This window comes from Bos grunniens, chromosome 11, assembly GCF_055505025.1.
Source record: "Bos grunniens cultivar Pamir isolate PY7600 chromosome 11, Bosgru_T2T1.0, whole genome shotgun sequence".
Lineage (NCBI taxonomy): Eukaryota > Metazoa > Chordata > Mammalia > Artiodactyla > Bovidae > Bos > Bos grunniens.
Window position 1 is genome coordinate 19,108,889 of NC_141175.1, and position 20,013 is coordinate 19,128,901.

Here is a 20,013-nt window from a genome sequence, read left to right on the forward strand (position 1 = left end):
CCATGTTTCCCTGGTCCCAGTGATCCTCAGGCTGCTCCGTCACCTCTCCCCTCCTCTCTCATGAATGATGGGGGACTGTCACAGATCGGTACGGCCGTGGACCACCCCAGTCAGTGTGTATGGAGCCAGGCCTCACCCCATCGCTGTGGCCATAAGTGAGCATCTCTTCCCAAATGGGCACTCAGAGATGTCTCGTTGGTACCTTGGAAGCAGCTTGGTGAGAGTATTTACACCACAGAAACGGGCAGACGAGGACTTTGTTTTTGTCTTTCCTTCGGTCAATTGTTAAACATTTGCCAGCATGTGGTTGCCACTCACTAGAGCCCATGAGTGGACAGGCAGAGGGGACCCTGCACTAAAGGCTCCATTCCCCTCTCTATGACTCCCAAGGGGACAAGACCCTTTGCTACTGCTGGTCGAGGGCACAGGACCTGTACAGCGGCACACAGGTTCCCCTCCCAGCCCCACCGTGCCCTGCAGTCCTTAAAGTATCATCCTGAATGTCTCAGAGCTGACGGAGCAGTCAACTGCCATCTGCAGAAGGAGGTCACCACTAGAAACGGCAAACGAGACAGGGCCTTCCTAGACACCGTTGCTCCAGCAACAATCCACTGTTGCTTGGGTTTTACCAAGCGTTCTGCAAGTTTTCTTTCTCCTAACTTGCTTTGATCTTCATGAGCTCTTAGAAACCTCCTCCAGAGAAGGGCACTCAAAGTCTGGAAAACCCAGAAACAATGGGTTGCTGTTCACAGAAGGGCTCGTTAGACTTGCCCGACTCAAGACCCAAAGCCTGAGCTGAATACTCTGAGCGAGTGTGCTCAGTGGCTCAGTCGTGTCTGATTCTTTGCAACCCCGTTGACTGTAGCCCGTGAGTCCTCTCTCCATGGGATTCTCCGGGTAAGATTACTGGAGCGGTCGCCACTTCCTCCTTCAGGGGATCTTCCCAACACAGGGATCAAACCCACGTCTCCTGGGTCTCCTGAATTGACAGGCAGATTCTTCACCATCAGCACCACCCGGGCAGCCCCTAAGTGGAGTTACCCTCAGGAAAAGCAAAACCACATGTTCCTTCACACTCTTCCAATCTCATCCGAGTCATCTGATTCAAGGACTGATTCAGATCCTCTTCCCATTTCTGCTTCGCGTCACGTCGTCAATGACCACCTCCAGTTTGTGAACATTATTAGAAACATACGTCAGTTTCTATAGCAAGACAGGGAATGATTTTCCTGAGAAGTCAGTTTCAACACTGCCCTCTGGAAGAAGAGTCAGCAAGAGAATCATGAATATTCACCAAGTAAATGTTCTGAGGATGGGATCTGGCCGTCCCAGCTCCTGCCCCTGCCCACACTGGCACTTCCCTGGGTGAGCCCTGCCTCCACCCTCCATGCCCAGAGTCCAGGCACTAGGGTCTTCCCACACACTCAACCTTCGACTCGGCTACAGGTACCCTGTAAATGGCCAGGCCCCCCACAAACAGAAGCCCCAGGGCTCTCCCCAGACTATCTCCTGAATCAATTCTCTCATCTACTAATAGCAAATTGCATCCCCTGCTTTATTTGATTTTAATTAAGTTTTTTAATGGAAAAAGTCACATACACATGTGGTAACAAAAAAAAAAAGAGTAGGAAAGGATATACAATAAAAAACGGAGCTACTCTCCTCTCTAAGATCCCACATCTTATTCCCCAGAGGCAATTACTATCACAAGTCCCCTGGAAACTCTGCCTATGGAGTTCTTTACATGCAAGGGGCAAACGCTATTTGCTAGCTGACTTGACAGCATTGTTAGACTCTTTCCTTGCTCTCATGCTGCAAAGCCAGATACTCACTTTCCCAGCCTTCCCTGCAGCTGGGGATAAGCAGGTGAGACCCTGTCCTGGACAATGAGATATGGGGGTGAGATGGCCCACGGAGGGGGAGGAGGAGCCAGGGGGCAACTTGGAGTCTCTCAATTCCCAGATTTAAAAAAAAAAAAATACAATTGTATCTGGCAATGACCAGCACCCCCTTCTCATTCTTTATACTTAGACGTGATCTTCAGAGCCACAGCAGCCATTCTGGGGCCGTGAGGAAACTAGTGTAAGGCTCTAAAAGCCAACACCTTTCATGAAGGTGACATGGGAAAGAAGGAAACTGGGTCCCTGACAACCCTGGTAAGCAGCAACTGCTCTCCTTCAGACGCGGGATTATATAAGAGAAACAAACATGCAATTTGTTCCCACTAGTGTTAGTCCATTGGATCCTACAGGCCTGTCTTCTTTTCAATATCGCCAGAGTACCCCACGGTATAGTATGTATTTCAGATAAACCCTGATCCCCTTCTAATAATGGACATTTTTGTTGTTCCGATTTTATCCCATTACCCACAATGCCTCTGCAAGCATCTTGGTAGGTGGATCTCCATATGCATGTGAACACCCATCTGTGGTCATTTGTGCAATGGATCCTGTTCTTGCTGCCACTGCCTCCCTTGACTGGACATTCCGAGCCCCTCTTCCTCTCCCAGCCCATCACCAAGGGTTCACACTCAGGGTCCCCTTTTCCTTCATTCACCCCCCTGCCCAGCCCTGAATCCTGGGACACCCACGGCCTTGGCCAGTGTTCTGAGTTCCCACAACCCAGTGACCCAGTTTGGGTAAATACCTTTAGCTTTCCTCCTCTGGGATGAAGACCCAGGCTTGCTCTAAGCTGGCCCTCCTTCCAGCCAAACCCCCATCCACCCCCCTCCCTGTTCTAGACCAGAAGAGCTGCAGACGCCCAGGTCGGCTCCTCTAGCCCTACCCCGGAGCCCTTTCTGGAGTCCATCTTCCCCATCGGACCCTCTCCTGCTCTGGAGAAATGGCCCACGTCCAAGTCTGAGACCCGGCTCCCACAGGAAGCACCCTGAGCAGCCACACCCCACCCCCAGCCAGGCCCTGGCCCCAGTTTCAGCACCTGTACCCAACCTCAGAAATTCACACCAGAAACCCAACCTCACACCCCAACCCAAATCCCACTCATCAATAGAAGCTGACAAATACCACTGTGGGTGGAAATGGACGCACAGAGATGGGAGACCAGATAACTAAGAACACTCAAAACGCCCATGCGCCTTTGGTACCAGTGACTGCAGACACACTTCACATTCTATGAGATCAGACTGGCTTGGGATCTCCAGCCTGTGTCCAGCCAGCCAAGGCACACTAAGAGCTGAAACATATCTGAGGGTGGCAGGGGCCAGTTGGGGCTTAACCCAGACATGCTGATAACATGTTTCAGTATAATGTTTTGTGTTCTAGGGCAAAAAGCCATCTTCTTTGATGGGCAGATTTGCAAAGCTGATTCCAATATGAGGCTAGGGTTGGCCACAGGCCAGGGTGCTGGGCTCCTAGGGCCATGCCTGCTGACCCCTCCCCCATCACCCATCCCCACCCATCTGGGACCACAAGGAACATCAGGAAGGGGGGGTGGTCTTCCAAGATCAGCAAGTCCAGTGCCCTGATGTTGTAGTTAGGGAAGCAGGGATCAAAAGGTGACAATCACGTAGCAACAGCGGGAGGGGCAGAAGGGACAAGATGCTTGTCTGAGCATGGCTATGCTGTCTCTACGGCTACACGGGTCTAGAAGGCTTCTGCGAGATACTCAGGGCTGTCTCCCTCCCACAGCTAGAGACTGGAGGCTGGCAGAGGTGAAAGTACTCATTCTAGCTCACACATCTGGTGAGGAGCAGGGCTTGGACATGAACTCAGCCGCCCAGCTCTCCATCCAGGCGCCTTCTGCCATGGATGGCCCCCTGATGCCACTCCTGGCACCCGAGTGAAAACTGGGGGTCGGAGAGCAAGAGAGTGTGTGTTAAGGAGAGAAATGAGTGGTTATGATTAAACAACGAAAATGCAAATAAAACACCTAAAACCATCCAGCAGGTGTTCGTAAAGCCCTGCCCTGCCTTTCTTCTTAAGTAAGCAAGAACCTGAAAACCAAAACGACGGGGCATTTCAGAGAAAGAGAGAGAAGATACCCTGAAAGAGCTCCCACTGCCCAAAGCTGGATCGTTTGTGAGCAACAGTGTAAGGAGCACGGTACTGGATCATAATCCGAAGCTTAAATATCTCAGAGTCTACACCAACATAAATAAAACATACTAAGTAAAGTCAGACAGAGAAATAGCCTTGTATGTGGAATCTAAAAAGAAATGATACAAAAAAATGTATTTAGGAAACAGACTCACAGAATTAGAGGACAAAATTATGGTTGCCGGGGTGGGGAAGGATGGGAGGAAGAGATGGGTAGGGAGTTTGGGATAAACAGGTACACACTGCTATATAAAAAATGGATCACCAACAAGGAACAACTGAACAGCACAGGGAACTCTGCTCAAAGTCATGCAGCAGCCTGGATAGGTGGAGAGTTTGGGGGAGAACAGCAACATGTGTATGTATGGCTGAGTCGACTTGCTTTCTACCTGAAACTATCACAACCTTGTTAATCTGCTATGTGTGCCTGAGTGCTAAGTCGCTTCAGTCGTGTCCAACTCTTCGCAACCTCATGGACTGTGGCCCACCAGGCTCCTCTGTCCATGGGATTCTCCAGGTAAGAAAACTGAAGTGGGTTGCCATGCCCTCCTCCAGGGATCTTTCTGACCCAGGGGTCAAACCTGTGTCTCTCATGTCTCCTGCATTGGCAGACAGGTTCTTTACCACTACCACAACACCCAGGAACCTGCCATATACCAATATAAAACAATAAAACTTTTTTTAAAAAAAAGATCCATGGCGAATAAATAAATAACTGAAAAAATAATCAATGGGGAGAAACTATTTACCCTGACAGGAGAATTCCACAGACTTCATGTAGATACGCCCCCTGCAAGAGGAGGAGGGGGACCACCTGCCGTATGTGGGTTCTGCTCTGCGACGTGCCTCTGAAGAACACAGTATGACCAGAGGGGTGACATGACCGTGGAGGAGCCTGGCGGACTCTGCCTCCGTCAGCCAGGTGATCAAGGCCAGTGTGGCCGTGATGAGTCATAGGACAGGAATGAATACAGACTTCACCTTTGTGGTCTTCCTTCCAAAACGCATACCCTAGTCTAAGCATGAGAAAAATATCAGCCAAGACCAGAGCACGGGGCTGTACAAAATAACCTGCCCTCAAAACCATCAAGGTCACACACAACAAGGAGAGTCTGAAGAAGCAGCAGAGATCAGAAGAGGCCGAGGAGGTGTGACCGTTAAATGTAAGGAGGTTTCCTGGAGGGGACCCTGGGACAGAAAAAGAACTTGGGAGGGGGGAAACCCCAATAACCCATAGAATCTCACTGATAGTAGTGGACGGATGCCGCTGACTTCATTGAGACAAATGACTACAGCTTTGTCAGCTGCCAACAAGAAGGGGACAGGTGTGGGGGGTGGATGCTCTCTGCACCCTTGCGATTGCTCTGCAAATGCACAGCTCTTCTGAGCAAAAAGCTTATATTCACAGTAAATAAAGATGCAGAGATGCCTGGCAATCCTAACAGAAGCTGGGCTTCGCTCACCACCCATTCGATGGATTTGGGGATTTGAACCCAAATCCCCACTGGGGATTTGGCTGGACCACTCCAGCTCAAGTAAACCAGGGTCTCCGAGCCTGGGGCCTGAAACTTGGACGTCCACAAGGTCCCGATGAGTGTCCCGTGCCGTTTGGGGGTAAAACCACTTGCCAGGGTGAGACAGGAATCAAGTCCTAAGGGCTGCCGTGGAGGCACATGGAATTCTAAACAAATACTGGCATCCTCGACGAACGAGAAAGGACCGCACTGAATGCGTTTCCTCCCCGGCCCGCCAGACCTCTAAAGGTCTCATTGTTGCATCTCCTCCGGCAGCTACACCCCCAGCCCAGGGAGTGCTGTACGGCTGTGGAAATCAGGTGGTGGAGGGGTTCAAATTTCTGCTCAGTGTGAAAATGCAAAGTGACCTGGGCTAGCGAGGAAAAGAGCAGGTGTCCTCTTTCGTCCAGCTGGGGTCACTGTCCCCTAAGGGGCCCCCTGGCCGGCCCTTCCTGCCACACCGAGGTCTCGGACTTGACTGGCTTGAGCTCCCAGAGGGGGACCTCAGGAGCACTAACACTGCAGCAGGCCCCGGGAAGACCTGAGCTCCGAGCCCCGAGTTTCTCGGCGAAGAGGGGAGCCATTTCCGACTGGGGAGGGCTGGCCCCAAGCCAGCAAGTCCCCAGATGCCTTGCAATGCACACCTGAGCGGGGTAAGAGAATAGGTGTGTGTAAACAGTATTTGAAAGAGAAAATAGCTGTACAAATACAGCACTTGTTAACACAGGTGTTTATAGGTGGAATTATTTTTCCAGGGCTGCTGTCTCCCAACCTTCTTTGTAAGTCACAGATCACACCTGCAGGGACTTTCCTATGAAATGAAGCCACAAAGGGGAAATGGATAGTCCATATCGACTTTACGAAGCAGGAGTCCAGTGATCGGCAGCAGGCCTGGCTTGTTTTCAACCAGTTTCTCCCTTGCTGGAGTTACTTTCTTTTTTTTTTTTTTTTTTACCTGCTCTAACAGGATCCGGCCTGTTCAGGGCTTCCTGCTCAGCTCTGAAGCTGCCCATGACCACCCGAGGGCAGTCTCAGCGAGATGGAGGCTTCCCCAGGGCCAGCGGGCACTGGTCGCTTCCTCGGCAGTATTATCTTATTCTACTCTCTCTCTCTCTCCCCCGGGGAGAGCCTCATTGTTCCTATTCTGTGGACAATGAAACCAAAGACACTTGTCCGAAGTCACTGAGTTGATAAGTGGAGGACTCCAGGGCAGACATCACCTCCAATGGGAGCTGAGTCCTTAGTTGCCAGGACGGGATGCCCCTGGGGACAGGGCTCTCTGGAGAGGCAGACTCATTCAGCTCAAAAAGTAGAGTTTATTGGTTTGTTCCTCCTCTTAGAAGGAGGGCTTCCTTGGTGGCTCAGACAGTAAAGAATCTGCCTGCAATGCAGGAGTCCCAGGTTCGATGCCTGTGTAGGGAAGATCCCCCTGGAGAAGGGAATGGCAACCCACCCCAGTATTCTTGCCTGGAGAAATTCCATGGACAGACGAGCCTGGAGGGCTAGAGTCCATGGGGCCACAAAGAGTCAGACAGGACTGAGCGACTAACACATTTTCATAGAAGAAGGCAGTGCTGGGCAGTGCTGTCAGGTGGCGATGGGTTTACAAAGCATTAAAAGTTACAGAAGGTGAAGGTGAAGTCACTCAGTCGTGTCCGACTCTTTGTGACCCCATGGACTCCGTCCATGGGATTCTCCAGGCAAGAATACTGGAGTGGGTTACCATCTCCTTCTCCAGAGGATCTTCCCAACCCAGGGGTCGAACCCAGGTCTTCCACATTGGAGGCAGATGCTCTAACGTTAAAAGTTACAGAAGAGAAACTTAATACCACCCAACGGCACCCTCAAAAACAGTGAACTGAAGTGAAGTGAAGTCGTGTCCAAGTCTAACTTAAAACTGAGAACATCCTATTCTGCATGAAAATCTAACCCAAAGGAGGTGAGTTTGGTTTTCAGTGAGTCCGTTTCTGGTAACACCCAGATTTTGTATCTGCACCCAGCTCTGTCCCCTGGAAAGACTTCCTCTTAGAGGAGCCTCTTATTCATGCAGATGTGAGGTGAGAATTTCCCCCACTGTTGGGGGGAAGCCCTCAAAGGTGAAACAGCGCAAATGCAGATGGTTCAGAATGAGGTGTGAAGGGCTCCAGTTCCCAGTCTCAAAGGCCGGGAAGGGTGAGGAGGGAGGTGGGGGCGGCAGGGCTGGGGGGGGGGGGCGGGGGGGGAAGGGAGGGCGGGCCGCAGCACACTTGGCTTGGAGGAAGGAGGGCAGCCCTGGGTACAGGATGATGGGCGTAAGGAGAGTGAGCAGCAAGGGGACCGGGAGCAGCAGCAGCCACGGCGCGGGCCCTCCCCTAGCCCTGCTGTCCAAGGAACGTGGCAGCTCTGGGGACCCTGGGAGGCTCTGTCTCTCTTGGAGAGGGACAGGGAGGAAAGAGCAGGCCAGCAGACGCTGTGGCCAGCTGACCAGAGGCCACTGGTGAGCAAGCCCACGCGGCAGCCTGGCCGGAGGTGCCCAGGGCTGAACAGGAGGGGATGGGGAGGCCTGGGAGAGGCTGTGTCTCCCACAAGCACCCAGACAGGGCTCAGACAGTGCTGGTGGGACTCAGGATGTGTGATCCCCGTGGCGAGGGAGGAACTGGGCTCCTTTGCCATTAGTAGCTTTTGATGTCACTGCATCTGCAAATCAGGGGAAACTTTATTACTTATTAAACTTTATTACTTGGTTTTAGCAGCAAGGGCTTCCCTTGTGGCTCAGCTGATAAAGAATGTGCCTGCAGTGCAGGACACCTGGGCTCTCTCCCTGGGTTGGAAAGATCCCCTGGAGAAGGGAAAGGCTATCCACTCCAGTGTTCTGGTCTGGAGAATTCCATTGACTGTAAAGTCCATGGGGTTACAAAGAGTAGGACACAACAGAGACTTTCACTTTTACTTCAGCAGCAAAGCCCTTTGACTCGCCTTAAGGAAAGAAGAGGCTTCTGGAAACTTTACGAACCATCACTCTGCTCCAACCTCCCTCTTTGACCTCTACTCTCAGGCCAACTCCATTTTACAGATGAAGAAACAGAGGGTCAGAGAGACAGGGGCTTTCACAAGTGGCCCTGGTCCTGGAAGGCTGTCTGGGGCTAAGTCCAGCTGTCCTGGTTTCTACTGTGGCTCTTTCACCCTCTGTGACACTCTCTCCCAGAAAAATGATGGAGCCTGGCCTTCCCTACAGAGTCCTCCAGGGTCCTCCCTGGACCATCTCCACCCCTGCCTCTTCTTCTGCCTGCAGTTGGTGCCAAGGAGGACCAGCACACGGGCCTGAGCACCCCCTGAAGGCCAGTGGCTAGTCTCACCTGACACTTGCCAAAGGGACAGAGAGAAAGAACACCAACGGAGGTTTTCAAAAGTCACCACCGAGAAGCTGAAAGATTTTCCATTTGAATCTATGACAAGTCTCGAAAAGATGGGATGATACCTCGTTAGTCTTTGTTTTACGCCATTCTAATTAAGATGACCTCATAGGATAATTACAGACCCGCTCCTCCATCACTTGGAAATAACTGGGATGCTGGGCCATACTCTCCGCCCACCACACTGGAAGCTCCAGGCTTCACACTGACACCTGCACCTCAGTGGCCTCTTAAAGGCGACCAGAGTCAAGGGCATCCAGCGGGCATCTCTGTCGTCTCAAACACTAAGCTGATGTTTAGTGAACTCCATGGGCCAAGAAGAGGGTCATGTAAAAAATGGATTTTCATCACCGCTGAGCACTATTCCTCTTATCTCTGTCAGTTGAGCAGCTGCCACCATTGTGCAAAATGCACACGTGCACGCACACACACACACACACACACACACACACACACACACAGGGCCAGTAGTCTGATATGAATGCCCAATCCCAACCTTTAAACAGAGACCACACACACACCAGGCCCCGTCTTCTGACCCTTTTCTCCAGTGCTAGTTGGAGCAGCCTGGTTTCCCTGTGGATGCTTGTTCAACCATGATCACCTGGAGCGCAGCATCTTCTGGGGCTTGTCATGTACGAACCATCTCTGACTCTGTGGTCCTGAGGGAGCATCTCTCCTGAGCTGCCTGACTGGGAAGACCACCTCCCTTCCCTTCCACCCGGGGCTGCGGCCCGCACACCAGCCACAGCCCAGAGGTGCCCCTGGGAACAAATGAGCCACTCCTGAAAGTTTACAGTGAATGATGTCGGATTCCTGATCTCCCAAGAAGAAGATTTAGCTTTGGGACCAGGGACCAGGCTCGATCACTCAAGAGCTTTTGTATAGCAGAGTTTTATTAAAGTGTAAGTAAGTAAGGGAAGTCGCTCAGTCATGTACGACTCTTTGCGACTCCGTGGACTGTAGCCTACCAGGCTTCTCCGTCCATGAGATTCTCCAGGCAAGAATACTGGAGTGGGTTACCATTTCCTTCTCCAGGGGATCTTCCCTACCCAGGGATTGAACCCCAGTCTCCCACATTGCAGGCAGACGCTTTAGCCTCTGAGCCACCGGGGAAGATTATTAAAGTGTAAAAAGGACCAAGAAAGCTTCTGACAGAGAGTGCCCCACTGGCTAGTCTTAGCAAGGGAGCTATATACGCTTCAGTTGGTTATTAACAATAAATCAAAAGAATGTCTCAAGGGTGTAAAGCTCTCACCAGAACTACTCCCACAGTTTACATTTTAAGATGACAGAATTAGAACGAACAATAGAAAGATCTTACCAGACCCACTCCCATAATATACATTTTAAGATAACAGGATTAGTCAGAAGGTTCTCAAGAAGGAGAAACATGGCCTCAAACAGGGTACATTGTTGTTATATAATCCTTGCTGCTACTGCTAAGTAACTTCAGTCATGTCCGACTCTGTGCGACCCCATAGACAGCAGCCCACCAGACTCCCCCATCCCTGGCATTCTCCAGGCAAGAACGCTGGAGCGGATTGCCATTTCCTTCTCCAATGCGTGAAAGTAAAAAGTGAAAGTGAAGTCGCTCAGTCGTGTCCGACTCTTCAGGACCCCATGGACTGCAGCCCACCAGGCTCCTCCATCCATGGGATTTTCCAGGCAAGAGTACTGGAGTAGGGTGCCATTGCCTTCTAGAGTTACACTATTACAATCATTGATCATATATCGAACTATACATTTGATCAACTGCTTCAAGTATAGTCATCATTTCTGTTGATGGCTCAGTCATATACTTGGTAATACAAGAAATAATAATCTCGTGAAACAAGCAAAATACAAGTGGTACAGTTAATAACATTTGTGGAATTAAAAGTAAATTTTTTTTTTGAAGATTGTCAAGACTAGGGAATGGGTCACTTAGAGCAGAAATCTGATTTTTCATGTGGTTCAAATGTGTGACATTAAAGGATTTATCAGGTATAAAAAATACAGCATTCAGTTTGAATTATAGCACAGATACCTCCCTGAGATGCTGTAAGGTGTCAAGGGTCTTGCAGTTATGTAGCACTGCCTTTCTCATCATAGAGATATGAGAATTCAATAGGCTAATAGCCTGGTTACTATCATTTAAAGCTTATGAAAGTTGTCAAGGCTTAGATATGGTCAATTACATCCTCCAACCCCATCGAAGGTGCGAGCGCACACACACACACACACACACACACACACAAGCTGCTAAATGGTCATACCAGTAGAATACAGATCTTTGACCCACTGGGATCATATCAATGGTAGATTGGTTGGGGTTACCTGTAATTTGTTAACATGTATGACCTTAAATTCATGGGAATCCCAGGCTACACCTTCGTATCATCCCTGTAGATGTCAAGGCCATAAATTAGTGCTACAAATCCACTGAGTTCCATGCCAATCACTCTCTCTAAGGGTGATAACAGGCACAGATCATAAAGCACCCAGCCTTGTCTCATAATTACCAGGTTGATCATTTTTGGTATGATTTTAACCATTTCCAACATAGAGGAGCCTTTAAACTTAAATGACCATAGCCTGGTGTTAACCATGTAGATCCTCCCCATAATTGTAGGAGTTTTCCTTTTAATAGATGAGAAGTTAATTTTTTATTGAGACTTAGCTCATCACTCCAATTGAGTTTAAATGACCCTAAGAGAAAACTTAAATCTATGGCCAGCCTCAGAGCAGGTATTTTTAATTGGCCAGGTGAGAGGATCCCATCTAGAATTATTATGAATAGATAGAACAGGACTGAACACTCATCTAAAACAAATTTTTAGGGGGTATCCAATCAGAGCCCTAAAGAACAGAAATCCACCAAGGTAACCCAGAAGTAATAGTAATAATATAATCCTTAGTACAGAGTTTAAGCCGAGTTGCTTTGTTGTGTAATCAACTCTGAGCTTAAAGAAAAAAAAGTTTGTCCTTTTCTCCTTCTTGAGAGCTCCAGACACCTTTCTCCTCCTTGGGGACCCCGGACTTCTTATCAACCTGCCTAGGAACTGACTCTCTCACTCCCTGGGCGACAGCCATCTCTCCCGTATTTCAGGGTCGAGGGCAGCTCACTCCAATTTATCCCTTTTTTTCGTATCTCTGGGCACCAACTTCTCACTCCGTGATGTGGTGACACCCCGTGTCCATGAAAAATCATGACATAAAGGGAGGCAATTAATATTCAGCCTTGCCAGACAGAAGCATTTGGGAGGAACCCATCCTGTCATCAGAGAGGCCGCCACTTGTCAACCGGAGGGCAGAACTAATGAGATGCATCAGCTGCTCGGCTCCAAAGCGACTTCCACGGGATGACCAATGCCGTGTGGCACAGGTAGAGACAGCCCGCACACAGGCAGACCTTCCATTCTGCACGCACATCCTGAGCACGGTCGGGCCACGATCAAGTTCAGGGCCAGACACAGCCAGGCCATCCAGCTAGTCCTTTCCCCCTCCTCGGAGTCAGCCAAGTGAGATCAGTCTTAGCATAGCGACAGGGTAGTGGGGACCACATAGGCTTGTCCTCCCTCTGCACCCCAGAGCTGCATCAGCCCACCCCACCTCAGACCCTAGCCCTTCTCAAAGCTTAGCTCCACTCAAGGGTTGGGGAGGACTCCACAGTCAATAGGCTGGGGGACTGATGCTGAAGCTGAAGTTCTAATACTTTGGCCACCTGATGTCAAGAACTGACTCGTTGGAAAAGATCTTGATGCTGGGAAAGATTGAAGGTGGGAGGAGAAGGGGACGACAGAGGATGAGATGGTTGGATGGCATCACTGACTAGATGGACATGAGTTTGACTAAACTCAGGGAGTGGGTGATGGACAGTGCTGCAGTCCATGGGGTAACAAAAAGTTGAACACGACTGAGCGACTAAACAGCAACAGCAACAGGCTGAGGATGGACCAGCAGGTCCAGCTGAGGGTGGGAGAGGGAGGGGATGCCGAAACGAGGCAGGAGTAGTGGGGACCTAGGCTGGAGGCTGAGAGTGGGCATCTGGCTTTGGTATAGGTCAGCCGGCATCAAGACTGACATATGGAGGCAGGTCCATGGACTGAGTCCTCAGGGGTGGGTGGGATCCTTTTAAAGCCCGTGAAGTAGAAGCTGGTACAAGAGCTCAGCAAGCCACCAGCAACAGCTGGGGGAAGGGTCTCAAATAGGGCCTCCCTCATCGGCCTCTGAAGGAAACAGCCCTGTCGACACCTGGATCCCGGACTCCAGCCTCTAGAGCTGGAGTTTAAGCCCCCCTGTCTGGGACATTTTGTTACGGCAACCTGGGAGCTATGACAACCCCTGGTTCGCAGGAGAGGAAACCGGGGGAAGGGGATGAAGGACTTTGCCAAGATCGTACCGCCAGAGTGGGGCCTAGCTTTGTGCCCCCGTCAAGAGCCTGTGGGTTCCCAGGTGGCACTAGTGGTAAAGAACCTGCCTGCCAATGCAGGAGGCAGAAGAGATCTGGGTTGGGAAAAAAAGAGACCTGGGTTTGACCCCTGGGTTGGGAAGATCCCCCTGGAGGAAGAAACGGCAACCCTCTCCAGTGTTCTTGCCTGGAGCATCTCATGGACGGAAGAGCCTGTTGGGCTGCAGTCCACGGGGTCACAAAGAGTCAACACCACTGACCCGGTGAACTTCGGCCTGGTACTTGTCTCTTGACCTCCCCGAGCAGGAGACATCCAGTCCCGAGCGGCCTGGCCATGCAGCTGACCCCTGACCATGGTCACCCCTGTGGTGGGAGCTGAGTCAGGGGTGTCATGCCCTCCACCGGGTGGAAGGGCACCCAGGGGCTCACAGCAGGAGAATCGGGAACTGGGGCCCCAGCTGGCAAGTCCTGGGAGGGTTCTCTAACCGCTGCCACTTCCCCACTGCTCACCCTTCTGTAACTGCCCTTCTGTCCTGTGTGGCTGTGAATTAACCCTTCACAGAGGCAGAAACCTGCCTTAGGGGTCAGCCAGGGCAGGAGGTAAAGGAGGGCTCTGTCCTCTGTGAACCCAGGCCCGCCCGGAAGGGGAGGGAGGTTGGAGAAGGCAAGGCAGCCTTTGCAGAGGGATTTAGGGGTGAGGGGGGAAGCCCACGCTTGGAGCCACTGCACCAGAAATTCCCTGGGTCCCCAGCACCCTCTGAGCATGGCCTGATGAACCAAGGGCGTCAATGAAGTCTCCCTCCCTGGGGGACCCAGGGGCTACTGTCCACCCTGGTGAGCTATAGAGGGAGGAGGGGATCTCCAACCGTGGACACCGTTCTACTGCTGACCTTCTCCCCCTGTGAAGCCAGCTGTGCCCCTTCTCCTCCTGTTCTATGAGAAATCCTCTCACTCTGTTCACAGGGGTGAGACAGGGCAGGGCAGGAGACCAGCAGGGACCCCAGCAGGCCGTCCTCCGGGCTCTGGACTCCAGGAGTTCAACCCAGGCCAGGTGGGCTTTGCTCCACACCAGCAGGTGCACTGGGAAGCAGGGATCACAGGAAGGAACAGAGCGCCCCCAGAAACACGAGTAGTTCACCCGGGCCAGAGCCATTGCTCGTGCACACGCGTGTGTGCTGGAGCAACAGCATTCACCTGGAGTTTCTGAACTAAAAGCATGCCTTTACATACATGGGCTTCCCTGGTGGCTCAGATGGTAAAAAGTCTGCCTGTAATGTGGGAGACCTGGGTTCAGTCCCTGGGTTGGGAAGATGCCCTGGAGGAGGCAATGGAAGGTGCCCTGGAGAAGGAAATGGCAACCCATTCCAATATTCTGGCCTGGAAAATCCCATGGACAGAGGAGTCTGGCAGGCTACAGTCCATTGGGTGGCAAAGAGTCGGACACGACTGAACGACTTCACTTACATACATGAATCCCTCTGATCCCACGAGGCCGATGTGGCTGTGTTAATACACTGATGGGAAACTTGGGTCTAGACTGGCTGGGTGACTGGGCTGGCACTCAGACCTGTGGGCAGCTCAGGTGGTGCCCTCAAGTGAAGGGCACCCCCATCATCTTCAAGGTACAATTTACAGCCACAGAGAGCACCTGCCCAACTCTCAGAGTTTCTGCAGAGCTAAGCCCTGCTGGAAAACCCTCTTCCTTGCCATTAACACAGCCCTTCAATCTGCATCCGAACCTGTTTCCAGGGTTCTGTCCAGAGCAGAGGAGAGAAGCCCTCATACTGTAAAAGCCCTCTTGAACCTGCAGACGTAACACCCACCTGAAGTGTCAGCGTCTCCCAAACGCCCCTCGTGCTTTAACTAGGGCTTTCCCTCTCTAGGGGGATGGGTTCAGAGTGGGAGGCCTGTGGTTGGCACAGAGCTTGGTGCAGAAGTCAGGGGGCATCCCTGGGCTCCTTTCTCCCCTTGGTACCAAACCCCGACTTTAGACAACACACCAAGATGACCTAGAGCCCAGCCCAGAGCTGGCCTGGGAAAGGCAAGCAGTGGACAGGCCTGCTCACCTCTCTCACTCTCCCACCACGTCTGCCATTCCCCACAACCAACGTGGACTCAGGGCCTTTGGCCCCCAGGCCACCCCACCCACACGGTGGTTCTCAGCAAAACTTGACAAGGTTCCATCTGTGGTCCCGGGTGTGGTGACACCATCAGTGGGCCTGGGCCCTGGGAAGTCCCACTGAGCCCTCTGGGCATGGCTGGCCCTTGGAAGGCCCTGGTCCACCCAGCTCAGAACCAGAGATCAGGGGCAGGGAGACTGTTGCACAGGGGCAAGCAACGGCCTCACGGAGCTCCAGATAGATGCCATCTATCACTTCCCTGGGATCTGCAAGCCTGTCGCTGCCTGGGAAAATGAAATCGGGGAGAAGTCCAACCAGATACGCAGTCTCTAGCTCGCTTCTGTCTGCAACCCGTGGGCACAACGTCAAGTGCGGAAACAAGCAGGCGGGCCTCCCTGTGCCCGGCTCCCTCCCCATCAGCCTCAGCTCTCCCCTCAGCTTCCCAAAGTGGCTGCCCAGCGGGGCTTCGGGGTCTGCTGTTGTCCAGTCATGGTCACCACCCCTGGGTTTTCTGGAAAGAAGCTCAGTCCCATCCACGAGTCTCTCACAATGAAAGGCCCCACACAGCAACGTGAGCCCTGCCCCCGGTCCTGAACTTTGCTCCCCAGAACAGGTGATTCGATGGAATAAGAAGGATGAATGCTTCCTGTCCCGTTTGCATTTCACCCAGCTGGGAGAAACTAAGAAAGAAAGGGTCAAGTGCAAAGCATCTTTGCCTGGGGTCTGATGGCCAGTTCTCGCCTCTGGAAAACCTGTGTCTCCTGCCTGTCAGCACCTCGGGAGCAGGGCTGGGACTTCAGCCTTAGAGATGATGGAACCCCGAGGGCTCACCCAGCCCCTCAGCTGTCCCCCCGCACCCCTGCCAGTTCCAAGGCCCAGAGTCCCCCACAGAAGTTTCCATTTCAATCCAAGCTCCAGGAGCGCCAGGTCGGGATTTGCTTCCTTAGCTGGCACTCCTCCAATCAGGCCGAGTCTGCAGGGAGTAGAAGCTCAAGGGTCCAATGACGCTGAGCCCTGCCTACGGGGGCACCAGCCTGCCCGCACCCTGACCTGTCCCTCTCCCTGGCTATGAAGTCACCAGGAGTTCTTCGTCTCCAAACCCAGCCTGAGATGAAAACACCCAGCTCGGGCAGAGGTTGTCCTCTCCCAGGGGGCTGTCATCTCTCGGGGTCCTCCCAGTAAAAGTGGGAGAGACAAAGAAGGGCTCCCATAGTGGGGAGGGGTGGGTGGAGATTAACGCTGACAGTATTTCCAGCCAGGTGACCCTCCAGGGAACCCAGAGAAAGATGTGCAGTAACCACCCAGCCCTCTCCTGCTGGCCATGACCCAGGGCTTCCTGGCCGCCTCTGATGAAAAAAAGAATCCAAACTCTTTGAGCAGAGAAAAAACTGAATCCAAGTGGGCTGGAAAAGTCCACGTGTGAAAAATACCCAACTCCTTTCATCCTGTGCTTTAGTTTGTGACGTCTTCTCCTGCCCCAAACCTACTGCTGCCGAGTATCTGGAATATTTGGAAATTCTCAGAAAATATTACAGCCCTGCTCCCTCTAAGGGCTTCCCTGATGGCTCAGCTGGTAAAGAATCTGCCTGCAATGCGGGAGACCTGGATTCAATCCCTGAGTTGGGAAGATCTCCTGGAGAAGGGAAAGGCTATCCACTCCAGCATTCTGGCCTGGAGAAGTCCATGGACTGTGTAGTCCACGGGGTTGCAAAGAGTCGGACAGGACTGAGCGACTTTCACTCCTTCCTCCAAACACACGTTCTCATCTCTCTCTTCCTCTCATTCTGTCGGTCTTGCTCTCCTTCCTTCCTGTCTCCTTATCCTCGCCCCATCCCCACCCCAGATACTTCGCTCAGTGTATACTTTTGTCTGTGTGTGTCTGCTGCCTGTCTCTGCCTCTGGCCTCCATCTCTCTGTGTCTAACTCACTCCGTGTTCATCTCTCCACCACTCTCTGCTGTGTATGTCTGTCTGTGTCTTTCTCTGGCTCTGTTTGTCTCTCCATCTGTGTGTGTGAATCTGTCTGTCTGTGTCTGTCTCTTGCTCCGTGTTTGTCTCTCCATCTCTCACTGTGTGTGTGTGTGTGTCTGTCTGTCTGTCCCTAGCTTTCTCCTCTTCTTTTTGGGTATCTCTCCTACTCTGCCTGGAGGGAGTGCTACTTCTGTGGCCCCTGTCCCCAGATGAATGTCTCAACATCTACAAATATTAACTTCATTAATTTGGGAAGGACTTATCGGTACAGAGGTTAATTGTCTTACCCTGACATGTTTTTACGGAATACATCTGGGTGACAAAATTAATTTCCTCATTAGCTATTTTTAAAAGTGGAACAAGCTAGGGTGGGGGGCGGGGATCAGTGCACAGAGACTCTGCAGTGTGAGCTGTTCTAGCCTGTGCCCAGGCCCCTTCCCCGGGGCACCAAGGTCAGGGATCAGAGGGACCCTGGAGGCAGGGCGGGCCTGCAGGGAGACCTGAAGGCTGAGCTCCGGGGTGAAGCTCCAAGGAGCCCACACCAGGTCCAGGCGTGCTTACAATGGGGCCCTGCTCTAAGGGGTGGCCCAGGTGAGTGGGCAGAGTGCCAGCCTCCTCAGGTGCCCAGGCCCAGATCCAGGGCAGGGTATCTGGGACTCCTTGAAGGAAGGTCACCAGCTGGGAAGCTGGGGAGTTCAGCAGGTGAGCGCCATGGGTGCTGGACCAGCCAGTCAAGGCCTGAGGCCTCTTTCCTGGGCTGTGAAGGCAATAGCAGGCCCCTGCCCCCACCACTGGCTCCCAGCTCCCCCTGCCTTGAACTCTGGACCCTGAGACTCCAGCTCCAAGGTCCCGATCCTCCACGCTGGAGGGCTCCACCTTCCCAGCCCCTCCGCGTCCTCTGTCATCTGCTCCCTTCAGAGCCACCCTCCTGGCCCTCTCACTGATCGCCTGGGAGAGAGGTGACCAGAACATGCAGCCCCGGCAAGACTCAGAGCTTTCTTGAGCCAAGGCTGCTCCCTACTTGGCTTCTTCCAGGCAAGTACTTGAGCCTCCTCTAGAAGAAAAGAAAGCGGACACCCAGGGGCCAGACGCTGCCCTGGGACAAAGCCAGGCCACGAGCCCCTTCCTTCTGGTCAGGCCCCGTGTTATCTGCCCCTCCTTTCTAGGAAGCAAGGCAGCCTGGGATGTGGTGCTGATATGAATCCTGAATTTCCTGTTTCCCTAAACAGAGACAGCACACACATACTCACACACATGTACACATACGCGCACACACACATGCACGTATACATGCACACACACACATATACACACACCCATGCACATGAGCAACACTCCCCAGCAGCCACTTCTGACCTAGCCCTGCATAGTGCGGAAACTTCAGGAACAGGAAAAACCAGACCCAGGGAGCTATCTGAATGTCACCAGTCATCAGCCCCGGGCAGGAATCGGATGGGCTGCCAGCGCCTCCCTCCCCGTCTTTATCTGCTGTTCAAGAGGGCCTCTCCTTTCTCACGGCCTCCTCGGCTTCCTGAAGGCAGCAGCTCAATGCAGGCATAGGCGCCCTGGCGTGAGGTCACAGGCAGGCCCTTCCCTTCACTCCTGCTTCTCCAGCTAAGCCCCCACTGGGCAGGCTTGTGCTTGAAGTTTATTGAGGGCCCTGCAGGCACCCCGCCCCCCGCCGCCAGCACCCTCCTCACCTTCAGAGAACACTCCCTGGGCTCCTGGAGACACCAGCAGGGGCTGAGCACACACACAGAGCAGGGAGCACACACAGAGAGCGGGGAGCACTCACACAGAGAGCAGGGAGTACTCACACAGAGCAGAGAGCACACACTGAGAGCAGGGAGCACTCACACAGAGCAGGGAGCACACACAGAGCAGGGAGCACACACACAGAGCAGGGAGCATACACACAGAGCAGGGAACACTCACACAGAGCAGGGAGCACACACACAGAGCAGGGAGCACACAGAGAGCAGGGAGCACACACAGAGAGCAGGGAGCACACACACAGAGCAGGGAGCACTTACACAGAACAGGGATCACACACAAAGCAAGGAGCACACACAGAGAGCAGGGAGCACACACACAGAGCAGGGAGCACACACAGAGCAGGGAGCATACACAGAGAGCAGGGAACAGCTGAACCACAGTCTGACTGGCTTGTGTTGAACTCCCCGTGATCCTTCCTCTCAAGCCCCAAACTGATGTAAATCTGAAGTCATCTCCACCCGCCTCCAGCCTCCTGACAGCTGTCCTTCCTGCTTCCAACCTTTCTACCCCGGGTTTCCTGGGACAGGGACTCCAGACCTCCCTCTGAGAAGGGGGAGCCTGGGAGTAAAGTTGGATGAGGCACTTTCACTCCTGCTCTCCCAAGTAGAGATGCACTCCAGCCAGTCTGCCCTGAGAGATGATGAGGAGCAGGCCTTGGGGTGCCCCACACCCCCTGATGTGGAGCCTGAGGATGGGGGAGTACAGGGATCAGGGAAGGCTCCCCGATGAGGATGATCTCAGCACTGGGTTCTGAAGGATGAAGAGAAGTTTGCTGAGCTGGTTGGAGGGAAAG

At 52.7% G+C, this 20,013-nt stretch overlaps 1 long non-coding RNA gene across 1 annotated transcript; it reads right to left on the reverse strand.

The window, feature by feature from the left end:
• Positions 1 to 256: 256 nt before the first annotated feature.
• LOC147362678 (uncharacterized) lies at positions 257 to 19,619 on the reverse strand. Its single transcript, XR_015135770.1, has 2 exons — positions 19,145 to 19,619; positions 257 to 1,256 (listed from the first exon to the last, which is right to left on the reverse strand). It is a non-coding gene; the product is annotated as an uncharacterized LOC147362678 (long non-coding RNA).
• Between the last annotated feature and the right edge of the window lie 394 nt (positions 19,620 to 20,013).